The sequence below is a fragment of the Lontra canadensis genome, unplaced genomic scaffold, assembly GCF_010015895.1.
Source record: "Lontra canadensis isolate GAN:19392208 unplaced genomic scaffold, GSC_riverotter_1.0 scaffold27, whole genome shotgun sequence".
Classification (NCBI taxonomy): domain Eukaryota; kingdom Metazoa; phylum Chordata; class Mammalia; order Carnivora; family Mustelidae; genus Lontra; species Lontra canadensis.
The window spans coordinates 9,434,502-9,447,956 of NW_022631021.1; the positions used below are offsets into that span (position 1 = coordinate 9,434,502).

Below are 13,455 nucleotides of genomic sequence, written 5' to 3' on the forward strand. Positions count from 1 at the left end.
ACAGATGGAAAAAGAGAAACAAGTCTTTCCTGCAGGGTAAAGAATGAAAAAGCCAGAGAATTTATTAATCTTCTGTCAGACCAATAGCTAGCACTTAAATTTGGCCAACATGAATCTTATAAGAGAACACAATTTGTTCACTTAACAAAAGTGCACACACACACACACACACAGTCCCTCTTCAAAAACCAAGCAAGATCAAATGCTACTTTTCTATTCATAAAGCTCTATATTTTAGTAAAACTTGTTTTTGTTGACTTAATAAACTTTGAATAAATAACTACATTTATAAAGATAGAAAGGAAGAGGCTTACAGTGCAAAAGATCCAAATTTTATTTTTAAAGATCTCATGTGTAATGATTTTGCATTTCAGTTCCCAAACATAGGCATGATCTGCAATTTTTTTATGCATTTTTGTTTAAATCAACTTAAACCTTACCTTGTATTCCCAATGCACCAAGTTTATGGACATTTTAAACTCAGATATTTTTAGACATTGCCAGCCCAGTATGACAATGTTCTGGTCTTAATGACATTGTAAAGCAGCTGGGAAAAACCACTGATTATATTCCATTTCTCCACCCTCGCCTTACTTGAGATAGCCATTCTTCTGCCATATATGTTCCATCAGACTAAGTGACCCTGTGTTGATTTGGGATCATTACAGGGACATAAGACTCTATTTTAAAGTCTGCAATATTTGTTGCCTATACTACATTTTTCTTGGGTTGTAAAGTTAGCCAATACCCTCTGAGGATTTGGTATCTCCCATGACACTGTCTACATGTGCTGCCTGTGCTTCTGGTATTAATGGAACTCACTATCTTGTGTCTTTCCATTTGAGACTCCTCTAAAAAGCTTTAACACTTCAGAACATCTTTTAAATCAAAGTTCCTAGCCATTTGTATACTATAAACCTTTTGACATCCTGATGATGTGTATAAATCCATTCTCAGAATAAATGTTATAAATGTATTTTAAAAAATGAAAAGGAGACCAATTATATTGAAATGCATTAGCAAATATTCTGAACAAATTTATGATATAATATCTGAGTACCATCATTAACATCTTAATAAATGTGGTCAATATAAAGATGGTTTTTATAGTGATTTTGACATTGTGATAATTATCAAAATTATTTTGAGGTATCTGTAATCAGTATGACATGACAGAAAATATCTGTAATGTCTATTGGTAACAAAGTCCCAGGTACCATTGGTATTGTACACATTTGTAATTAAAAAAAAAAAAATGCTAAGTCATAGGGCGAATTGAGAAAAAAAAATGATGCAATATTTATATTTATATTCACAGAACCCCTAAATTCTCTTCTTTGGGTCCAAGATTAAGAATTTCTTCTTAAAGGGGTGCCTGGGTGGCTCGGTGGTTAAAACCTCTGCCTTTGGCTCAGATCGTGATCCCAGGGTCCTGGGATAGAGCCCTGCATCAGGCTCTCTGCTCAGCATGGAGCCTGCTTCCTCCTCTCTCTCTGCTACTTCTCTGCCTTCTTGTGATCTCTGTTAAATAAATAAATCAAATCTTAAAAAAAAAAAAAAAAGAATTTCTTCTTAAAAAGAAAAAAAATAATTTCCTCTTTATATAGTTAATGCTTTTACAAAATGCAGAAATCAGAAATTTCCTGTTGTTTCACCTTGCTGCTCTGAAAATAGTACCTGGGACAAGGTATCACAAAGCCTGGCCTTCTGATTAATTGGTAAAAGAGAATTTCAATGAAGACAAAATCAATTTAATGGTTTGCTATATAATTTTGCCATATATATTTTCATTGGATTAAGAGCCAATCTGCTTTATTCTCTCACATAAAAAAAAATCCTTCTGTTGTATAGCTCTAAATTCTGAGATATGCCAGCCTCAATATAGCAAAATAGGTCTTTAGAAAAAGTCAAGGAAATAAGCAATATTAAGCTCTCAGCACAACACTGTTGCTCAAAAATCCTCAAAAATCCCATGTCTCTCCAATTTCTCAATGTGCCTATTTCTCACATGGCTTCACACATATTTTTTGTAAGCTATACTTTGTCTCTGTTGCCAGATTCCTTGTCACCAGCTCCATGCTATTTTCTCTGCACCTATGTCTCTTTGACTGGAGGAGTTACCACTGAGGAAGACTTTAACTCCATTAGGGATTTGGTATCAGCAGGGCCTCGGTATAGAAAGAAGGAAGCTCTCCTTTTTAGTCTTATTTTATAATTACACCTCAACTGCCTGCAAATTCAGGCAAAGTTATAAAATTTATTGCAAGTTCTTGAAATACCAGTGGCCTTTGGAATTCAATGTGTGGCTTCCATTATAAGAATGGTAATAGCTTTCAATGTTCAGAAATTTCATTCCCATCTTGGTGTTCTACTTTCCCCATAGTAGTCAATTAAGCTCTGTTTCTTCATAGAACCCGTTCCCACTTAGATATATGGAGGGGCCCAGAGTTGTCATTATCTGGATTTAAATTTGTAGAGTTCCCAGTGAGAGTTTTCCACATCCATTCCTCTAGCCTAGATGAAATGTTATTCTAATTTTCTATTTAACTTAGCACTTCATGAGAGCCTATATAATTTCATCTGAAAGGTATATGGGAGTGGGTACTATAGATTGAGGTGAGAAAGACAGAATGAAGATGTCAGAAGTAAGAATATTCAAATGAAGTTTACTTTTCTCCACTAAATATAAATGTAAAGAAACAGAGAATTGATGTTGGGGATATTTTTTCGTGAGTCAGATGTTGACTCATTTCTTTTTATATTCATTGGCTTGAAACTATCACAAAATCAACAGTGGAGAAAATTTTAAAAAGTATTTTAAGTGCTTTTTCCAACAGAAAATGGAAAGTTTTTCCAAAAATAATAGTAGAACCAAGGAATGTGCATGATAATTAACTGCCACTGAATGAAGAAGATGATTTGAATGTAGAAATACTAGATGTGAAAAAATAAAATAAATGAAGAGTTGGAATACTGATTGTTACTTTGTGATTTTCTACACAGAGTAAGTCAAGCTGAATATCTTCATCTTTAGAGACTTTCTTTTTATTTTCTATAGAATAATTTTCTTTTCTACCCTCTAGACTCACATTCGTTTTGACTTACTCAAGTGTAAAGGAACTTCACTCTACCCCTGAGTTTCATTAACTACGGTCTAAGCAGACAAGAGAAGAGATAGGGTCTCTCACAGATGTATTTGATGGTTGATTTAAGTCATGTCTCCATGACACACAGTATTCTTCCCTTATCTGCAGTTTTACTTTCTGTGGTTTCAGTTACCCATGGTCAACTGCAGTCAGGAAGCATAGTATCTTTCTAATGTATCATGGCCAAGAGTAGCCTAACACTTTGTCACAATGCCTACATCATTCACCTCACTTCATCTTACCATGTAGGTTTTTATCCTCACATCATCACAAAAAGAAAGATGAATACAACAGAATAAGATATTTTGAGAGAAAGAGACCACATTCACATAACTTTTTTATAGTATATTATTATAATAAATATATTTTATTATTGTTATTGTTGTTGATCTCCTGCCCTGCCTGATTTATAAGTTAAACTCTATCGTAGGGATGTTTATCTAGGAATAAAATACAGTATATATAGGTTTCAGTTCAGGCATCTTCAGTTCAGGCATCGCCTGAGGGTCTTAAAACGTATTCCCATGGGAAAGGGGGACTATTATATGTGAAGTGCTACAACTGCACCTGCTGATGAAGCATAAAACAGTCTGCACTTTTTGCTTCATAAAACAGACATGATAGATGTGCACAATCTCATTCACAAATTGTGCCTTGAGTATTTTCAATACCAAAAAAATATTGGAAATAGAATGAAAGGAAGTGAAACAGAGCACTATTTGCAGGCAAACATGGAATGTTCTGAGGTGATTATGATTCAGCACTCATAAAGCAGAGTGTCCAAGAAACTGTCACAACAAATAGCAGCATCCTATGGAAACAGATCCCAGGAGGTCAAAGACATGTCCTCTGACTCCAAGTTGTTTACTCTGCTCAGCCTGTAATTGTTCCACCAATCAGTATATAACCAAACACATCTAAAAAATGAAATTTTGTAATGGCTACAGTTTATAGCTATTTTAATTGCTAGAAATAATGACATTTAAAATGATAACAGTGATACTTCAACAATTTTTTTAGAAAAAAAAATTTATTTTGCTTACTAAAATGCCTAAAACTAATATAAGGATATTAAGAACACTTTTATTATCAGTCAACCCAATGAAAGATAAAGACAACTACATGATGTGAGGGGAAATGAAATACTTCATGAATCCTACACAAGTTCCACTGGTTTAAATTAAAAGAAAAAAAATAGAAGGGATTAAAATTTCTATCTGTAGTTTTTAGTAAGTTCTAGAAATTGCATGCCTAACGCTAATTAATATATAATGGCAGTAGTACCTCCAAAATGGACATTTATAGTAGCAGAGCAATCATAAAAGCATTTCACAAATACAGAAGCAAACAATTTTCATCTGTGATATTCATCAGTAAAATTGTATCAAATGCAATAATTTTCCTCAAAACATAGGCATGATATTTTGAAAATAAATCTGTGAGATTCACTATGTAGGAACTAAGCACATATGACAGATAGGATGAGAAAGAATCTGATGTACGTCCTCTTTCTTTGCATTTCTTTCCACTGTCTTTCTTTCCTTCCATTCTATTCTTCTTTCCTTCCATGTTCCTTATTCCTTCTCTCCTTTTCTTTTTAACTCAGATTTCATTGATCACTTGTACTAGTCTAGGCTCTAGACTAGTGTTTCAGAGCAACATAAGATATAGTGTCCAATTTTGAATAACTCAATATTATGGTGGAGAAGGACTTACAGAAGAGTATTTTTGAAATCTGTATGCTATATTGAAGCTATCTGCAGGAAGCTATGGGACACCGAAAATGAAAGGATGATGAAGTGTTAATGGTTGAGAAAATTAGTATTCAGTGTAATGATTACAACCCTGGTTTAAGATGTAGCAGGTAGGTTTGAAGTAAGATTAGATTGTTCAGATAATTACAAAGAGTTCAGCATGTTGAAAGTATTGTGTGACTGGGGACTGCTGATCAACAAAGATGTGATGACAGAAGTAAGCTGCACAATATCTGGGAAAGAACTGAGTAAGTTTGAAGAGTTTTAAGAGAGGGAGCTCCATCCATGGACTAAATTAAGTAAATGAGTCCACTAGAAACTTAATTCAGTCAAAATGATATTATGTCCCTGTTAGGTCATTTTCCCGTCCTTCCGCCCCCCCACTCCCACAAAATGTGATTATGTATGTGTTCAGTAGTGTTCAGCAGTCATTTGCTTATTAAGTGATGGACTATAATTGAGTTTTTTTTTTAATTTTTTATTTTTTCAGCGTAACAGTATTCATTATTTTTGCACCACACCCAGTGCTCCATGCAATCCGTGCCCTCTCCAATACCCACCACCTGGATCCCCCAACCTCCCACCCCCAACCCCTTTGAGTTTATTTTTTTTAATAAAAATGGTAATATATTTATATTATGATTGTTGTATCACCAATACCAACTGCAGTACCTATCACAGGATAGGTGTTCTATACATATTTACTAAATGAATAAACAGATGATTTTAGTCTGAGTCCATGAGAAATTTATAGTTACATCCTTTAGAGGTACTATTTATTAAATCCAAGTTTTGACTCTGTGGATGACAAGACTAATGTGGAAGGCAGAATTATAAAGATCCCCCAAGATTTTTGATCTCTGATTATTCAGTCAAATGCTAATCCTTAATAAACCTGTGAATGGACTTTGCAGATATAATTAAGGCAACTAGCCAGGTGAGCTTAAGACAGATTATTCTGGGTTACTCAAGGGAGGTAAATGTAATCACATGGATCCTTAAAAGCAAAACAGGAAGACAGAAAAGTCAATCAGAGACATGTAGCCAACGGAGAGGTCTTAGAGATTCGAAGCTTGAGGGAGACTCAACCTACATGTACATGCAACATGTAAGGAAGCCAGATGAAAATATGATAAGTAATATAAGCACTCTCCAGATGCAAAGGATGATCCCTGGCTGACAGCCTCCAAGGAAGCAAAGACCTAAGTCTTACAATTGGCAAGAAACTGAATCAGTACGTCAACCCGAATGACCTTGGAAAGAGATTCATCCCAGAGTCTGCAGAAAGGAACATCTTGAATTTGAAATCCGGAATAAGGAGCCAGCTACGTCCTACTATACTCAGACTTGTGACTCACAGAACTGTGAGATAATAAATGGGTGTTAATTTAAACTGCTAAATTTGTGGTAATTTGTTATAACTACTAAAACAAGCAATTATAATATTCTTTCCTTAAAATAAATATTATGGGAAAGCAAACTTTGAATGATGTCTCAGGCATTTAAATTTTACTTGATTTCAACACATATTAAATAGCAATTTATTATGTTCTCTTCAAAGTGAAAGAGAATAAAATATTTGAGTGAGAATTAGGTTGTAAGAACTCAGGGGACATTACTACTATTCCTTTTAAGCATTCCATCATGGGCTTACAAGCATCATGACTATTGAAAAGAAAGGTGAGAGGGGTATCTATTTAATGTGAAAAGGAGGGTGAGAAGAGAGAGAGCTTGTCTGTAGGTCTCAATGGTTTCAGTGAAATACAAGATTTTCTTCTGAGTATGAAAGAGTTGGAATTAAATATGGGATAAGCAGAATCTGAGAACATAATTGAACAATGACAAATAATAAAGTTTGCTGAGAGTTCCAAAGAATAAAATTATGACAAAATATTTAACTGTTGTCCTTTTTGTACTTCTCTCATCCCAGAAAACTCAGGTCGGTTCATTTCAAGAATTTTCTGCAAACTAGCAGTTGTTTCTTTCTTTCTTTCATTCCTTTTTTTTAAATTTCTGTTTTTGTTTTGGTTTGTTTTGGCAAAAGATGCATATGCTCTTTTAGAAAAATAATTCTTTAGATCTTCTATGTTGATCTAAATTGCTGAGACCAATAAATAGTCTGAACAAGCACAAAATTAGGATTCAATTCCTAATGCTTAACATATTAAAAATTATGGAACCAAATCCAATTCACAAACACATCTGTAAATACTGTATAAAACAAATACAATGTAAATTAATGGCAAGCTTGATGTGATTGATCATGTTTGCTGAATGGAACAATCTACCATAAGATGAATTTGGCACCCATGGCTTTGGAGTTTTGGAGTTCATCCTGACATGCATTTCCATGTGTTCACTCATTCTTCACAGCTTTGCAAAAGCTATATGGGACTTTCCTTGACTGAAACATATTATTGACAAGCAACCTTGTCATTTTATTATTTTCTTATCAGCTTATCATAATTAAATAAAGACTGTTTTACACCAACATATTTGTAAAGGTACAGGCATTATATCACCCACATATTCCAAATATGCTTATATTAATTTTAAATTCAAATGCTCTATGTTTTCACCTCAAAATAAATTAATAAGGAGTAATATGTACATGATTAAACAAAGAAATGAGAAACTGATATGCAGCATAAAGATTACAGAGTGACAGAAAAGTCTGCCTCCTGCCACTGGTCCCCCAGTCCTTCATCCCCTATACTGAGGCAACCATTGTAGCCATTTTTTATTACTCTAGAAATCATTTGTTTATAAATATGTACTGCGTGTGTATGTATATGCAAGTGAATGTGTGATTAGTAAATACATATTTATTATGCAACTAAAAATGGCTCCAAACTTTGTTATCTTCAAGTAATAAGAAGTCTTAAAGATTTTTTTCTTATTATTTCCTGAAGATTTACGTTATTGTTTCAGTGGCTACACATTTTTAATGATAACGTCATAATTTCTTTAATTCTCTACTGATGATTCTTCAGTTGTCTGCTACAACAAACAGCTCTGCATTAGACATTTAACTGTTATATTTAAAACCACATTTTCCTTTATCGGGTACCATTTTATTTATTATTTATTTATTTATTTATTCAAAATGTTATTTATTTATTTGACAGAAGGAGACACAGCAAGAGAGGGAACACAAGCAGGGGGAGTAGGTTAGGGAGAATCAGACTCCCCGATGAGTGAAGAGCCTGATTCAGAGCTTGATCCCAGGACTCCGGGATAATGACCTGAGATGAAGGCAGATGCTTAACAACTGAGCCACTCAGGCACCCCTGGTATAACTTGTTTAAAAAAATAGACTTTATTTTTTTAAAGCAATTTTAGGTTCACAGTGAAATTTAGCAGATAGTACAGAAATTTTCCATGTGCCACGGACTTATACGTAGCCTCCTTACTATCGACATCTCCCACTAAAGTGGTACATTTGTTACAATTTATGAACGCTTGACACATTATTTACTTAAAATCCGTAGTCCACATTACAGTTCACTAGATATGGTACATTCTATGGGTTTACAATGTATGAGGACATGTATCCGCTATTATAGCATTTTACATAATGTTTTCACTGCCCTAAAAGTCCTCTTGCTCCACCTATTCATCCTATATTAATTTTCATGTCATCTATAGAATGAAAAATAGTAAAAACACTAGTGCCTCAGGAAGGAGTGTCTGAAAAACCTTTGTGCAGGTTCTCTAGTGGGGGAAGTAAAATTCCACTTTCAGTGTAGGAGATGTAGATTGCCCCAGAGTAAAATGATAACCACAGTGATCCCTTTCTTAGCAGAGAGAGTGCAGAGAGAAATGGGTGGGCAGAGCTGGCACTAAGACCCTGGGTTTCCCCAGAGACTGATGGATCCAGCAGAGACCTCCTGGCCCACAGCAATTAGGAAGAAAGAAAGAAAGTATGTAAAACTGTTTTCCCCTGGAAAACACCAATGAAGATAGAAAAGTTATTTATTTAGAGGCTTTTGTTTAATGTAAATTATTGAAGAAAGGAGATGGAAGAAGACTGAATTAAATAGACAAAGAAAGGTCATTTTTCTAAAAATATAACAAATGCAGGAGAAAGGAGAAAGCTAAATAAAGAAGTATAGAGGAGTGACACAAAAACTGGATAAGAAAATTAAATTCAGGGGCAGAGTCTTAGAATTTAGTAGTTATAAAAAAAGAAGCAATAACAAAACATTGGCCAGATTTTAATATTCAGACAGCATCAAAATAGTTTTCACTTACACTTTTCATAAAAGTTATGGTTTGAATTCAACATCTTCTGTAATTTGGCTGCAACAGTTTGGAGTTTTTAAATTTCCATTTCATTTACAGGTTTTAAAGTTGGCTGTAAAAATCTGTTCCCAAACAAACTCAGACCTACCAAAAGAATTAAACATATTTTATGTACTCTCAAGACAGTTTTATCTCTCCTGAAAAAAAAAATAAAAAATAAAAGTACAATATTACCAGCCTCCTACTCTTACACATGGTTAAGATGGGAAAAGATTTTGATATCAAGTATTATGTATGCCACTTACCCTTCAGTAAAATAAAATAAGCATTTAACCAGATTGAGATACTGATGTTTATAAAGAGTATCATATAAGTTGGTATTTTTTAGATGTGTTTTATGATGTATTCATAAATAATAGATCTATAGCATGCAAATATACTGCCGAAGTGTAATTCTAACATGTTTGGAAATAGATGCTGTGCTTTTAAAGTACTTATTTTGAATTTTATTAACAATAACACAACATGTGGCTTGCCGTGTATTATCTACTTCATAGAGAGCACTTACTTGAAATCTTTTATTCTTACTTTATAGTTACATAAAAAATTAAATCCATGCACAAGAAATAGTCTAGCAAGTTACCCTGTTTTATTATGTTGGGTTAAAATTATAATCAATATCACTATTTTTAAAAACAATAATAGAAGGTATTGATAGGTAAAACAGGTTAAGATATACAGATTTATTAAGCATTGGTTGATATATACAATATATGCTTCAGATTAAACAAAATATACAGCAGTTGATTTTGTTTAGTAATATATATTCAAATAGATATTATGATTCAACAGTGCTTTATTGAAACAATTATGATTATTAAGTAAGAATTCCATTTTCAATAGGGACCTATCTATGCCCTTGCAAAGTTTCTGAAGTATAATGAGAACTAAATAAACAAATCTTTAAAAATTGAAATAATAAAAATATATTAAAATAGTTGTCTACCAAATTACACTATCCCTGCTAATGCATAACCATGTATTATTAAAGACTACAGTAGAGCCTAAATGTCTTGTAAATGAATTTTCATGAAATAGATAAACAGATAAATTACAAAATAATACATATTATTAAGTCAAAGTGTCCTTAATGCATACAGGTTCAATATAATTAATATTCTATATTATAATTAATATTCTGTATTATTGTTCATTATACAAAATTTATTTTAAAATGTAAAATATAAATTATTTAAATTTTTTATTTTCATTAATGTTTTATACTTTACTTCATTAAAGGGAACAATATTTTATAGGTACTTTTTGATCATTGATTTAGCTAACCTAGGTGTTATATCATGGCTTGTATATAATTAAGTGTATAGATTCAACCAGAATCAATTTACTGATTCTGGTCAGTAAAGTACCAGAAAATTAGAGATTCTGATCATCTGATTTTCATTGCTTTTAAAGTATTCTCATCTCTTATAATATGTTATAATTTCTTATTTAAATTTTATTCATCTATACTCACAAATATTTTACTTATAAATGTATTTTCTTGGATTTTTCATATGTAATGTTACATAGATGTCATGGATTTTTTAATATACAGCATGTAATTACTAATATCATTGAGATTTCTAAATATTACAGTATATATTTTATCTAGTGCTTTATATTATCATTTTCTGTTAATATTTACATATTATCTACATCATTCCTAAATTAGTTCTTTACATTTTCTTTATATTTCTCTATATTGTTATTATATTATTCTCTGTATTATTATATATATTTACTCTTTATGAATGTGGTATATATTTCTATTATCCAAGAATGATACTGTTCTATGATTCATATCCATATGATATCTCGTATCCTACATTAAGCAAATATTTATATTTTTGTGAAGTTTTTATTAGAAAAAATAATTGCAGTAAATGTATTGGTCCTTAAGTTTATTCTTAGATTATCATACTAATGCTTTTATAAAGTCATTTATGTTTGAATTTTTCAGAGGATTTATAATTTATTAAGGTAGATCATTCTTGAATGAATAATAGTCTATATTAGCCTACTGTAAATTTATGATTTTTCTTTTGGATATATCAATATAAGTATATTGATTATTTAATTATAATGATGAATACCTAAGGGTCTGGATGTACATTCCAAATTGACTTCCAAATAAGTTAAATAAAGCAAAGCATAAGAGTTTCCCTTAAATCATTTCATTGCATTTTATTAATATTACAAAAATGTTTTCAAATTGAAAATATCCATGAGAAATTTTTGTTCTAATTAGTATTACTTGAATTATCAATGGGATTAAAAATGGTTTCTTAAGATTTTCTTTTTGTCCATTTTTGAAAATTTATTCTGCACCTTAATTAATTTGTTTGTTACTTATGTGTAGTGTACTTCCTTTAGGAACTAGCCCATTCTTTTTAGCAGGACACTCATAGACATTTCAAAGTAGATATGTGCCCCAGTCCTGAACACATAGTACACACCCCGTGTAGTGCAGAGTAGGAACCTGTTAGGAAACAGGGTTAATCAAAACTGATCCCTGTAATTAATATAATGATGGTAATATAAGGACTTCCCAGGGGTTAGTAACTCCAAAGGATTAAAAACTGGTACTTTTGATGGCCCAGTTTCAAGGTCAAGTGGAGAAGACTAAATGTATTATGAGAAAGTGTGGTCAACACAGAAGGAAAGAAAGCTGAGAGAGGGCAAAGGAGAGGAACTGCAAGCATACGTAGGAGAAATAGAAAGGAATGAGAGACAGAGGCTTGATCCCACTGTTTAAGCTTTGCATTCCTCTATATATGAGGCTACACCAATTGTTGCAAGGATGGTTATATGAATCAATAAAGTCCCTTCTGCCTGATCTAGTTTTATCTCAATGTCATATATGTGTAACAACCAGTATCCAAAAAACATACAGAAACTGATAGCAGAGGCCCTGTGTGGTAACAGCGAATTAAATTGTACAACTAGCAAATTCAAGTTCTGGGAAGTAACAGAAAGGATTTCCTATTTGACCACAATTATGATAATCTTTTTAAATGCCACAAGCAAGGTGGTGAATTCCTACCTTTTTCATCTTTAAAAATGAGATGGTACTAAAGGCCACCACCACCTTCTTCTCCTTCTTGTCCTCCTTCCTCTTCTTCTTTTCCTTCAACTCCTCCTCCTCCTCCTTCTTCATACATCTTCTCTTGATTATAGTTGACACACAATGTTGCATTGGGTTCAGGTTTATCCTTGGTGATGTTATTTTCATTCAATCATTTAAACCGTCTCAGTTAATTTTTGTTAAGAGGACTAACTGGATAGATGGTTAAGAGAAAGAGGACAACCAGAAGATGGGGATTTGATGCAATAACTACAAATGACTTTGAGGTGCATCTTTGGAGAGGGGTAAATTTTTATCTCTTTTTGCTTTTTCAATAATGGGCATTGGCATTAAGATAGGCATATTATTTTTGAAGTATATTTCAGGGAAAAAGAGTCCATTGCTAAAGGAAGGATTTTCTTTGAGACCAGAATTTCCTCATTGTATGTGACCTCACTAGAATTTTCAGCCATATAAAACCGTGCTCCATACATGAAAGTCAGGGATGAACATATAACTGAAGTTTTCCTAATTCTAATACTTCCTGTCCCTGGTAAGAGTGATTATTTTTAGCAGTGATCACAGTACATAATACAATCTTTCACTAAAAACATAGAAACCGAAGTTAAAAAAAAAATTCCTCTGCTGAGGATAAAATTGGGTCTTTTATCTAATGCATTATCCTCATATTTTATTGAAGCATTCATCTTATTATTGTTTTAAAGATTTTATTTATTTGAGAGAGAGAACGAGTGAGCAGAAGCAGGGGAGGGTCAGAGGGAGAAGCAGACTGCCCCCTCAGCATGGAGCCAGAAAATGAGAGCAATCCCAGGACTCTGCGATCATGACCTAAGCCAAAGTCAGATGTTTAACTGACTGAGCCATCCAGGGACCTGGTCATCTTATTATTATTGATTTCTTGTGAACAGTATATTTTAAATGGAAAACTTTACTCTGGTTTTTTTTTTTTAAGATTTTTTTTATTTTTATTTTTATTTTTAAGTAATTTCTGAACCCAGTGTAGGGTTCAAACTCACAACCCTGGGATCAAGAGTTGCATGCTCTATTGACTGAGCCAGACAGCCATGCCTACTTTGTTGTGTTTTCATTTGTTCCATCATTTAAGAATTAGTTTGAAAAGTTTTATAAAATATCAAAATTTTTGAAATTTCTTAGGTCTTTATCT

The 13,455-nt window shown here is 32.7% G+C and overlaps 1 long non-coding RNA gene across 1 annotated transcript; it reads right to left on the reverse strand.

The window, feature by feature from the left end:
* Window positions 1–9,096: 9,096 nt before the first annotated feature.
* LOC116871650 lies at window positions 9,097–12,287 on the reverse strand. The gene is made up of 2 exons (XR_004383463.1): window positions 12,249–12,287; window positions 9,097–9,289 (listed from the first exon to the last, which is right to left on the reverse strand). It is a non-coding gene; the product is annotated as an uncharacterized LOC116871650 (long non-coding RNA).
* Between the last annotated feature and the right edge of the window lie 1,168 nt (window positions 12,288–13,455).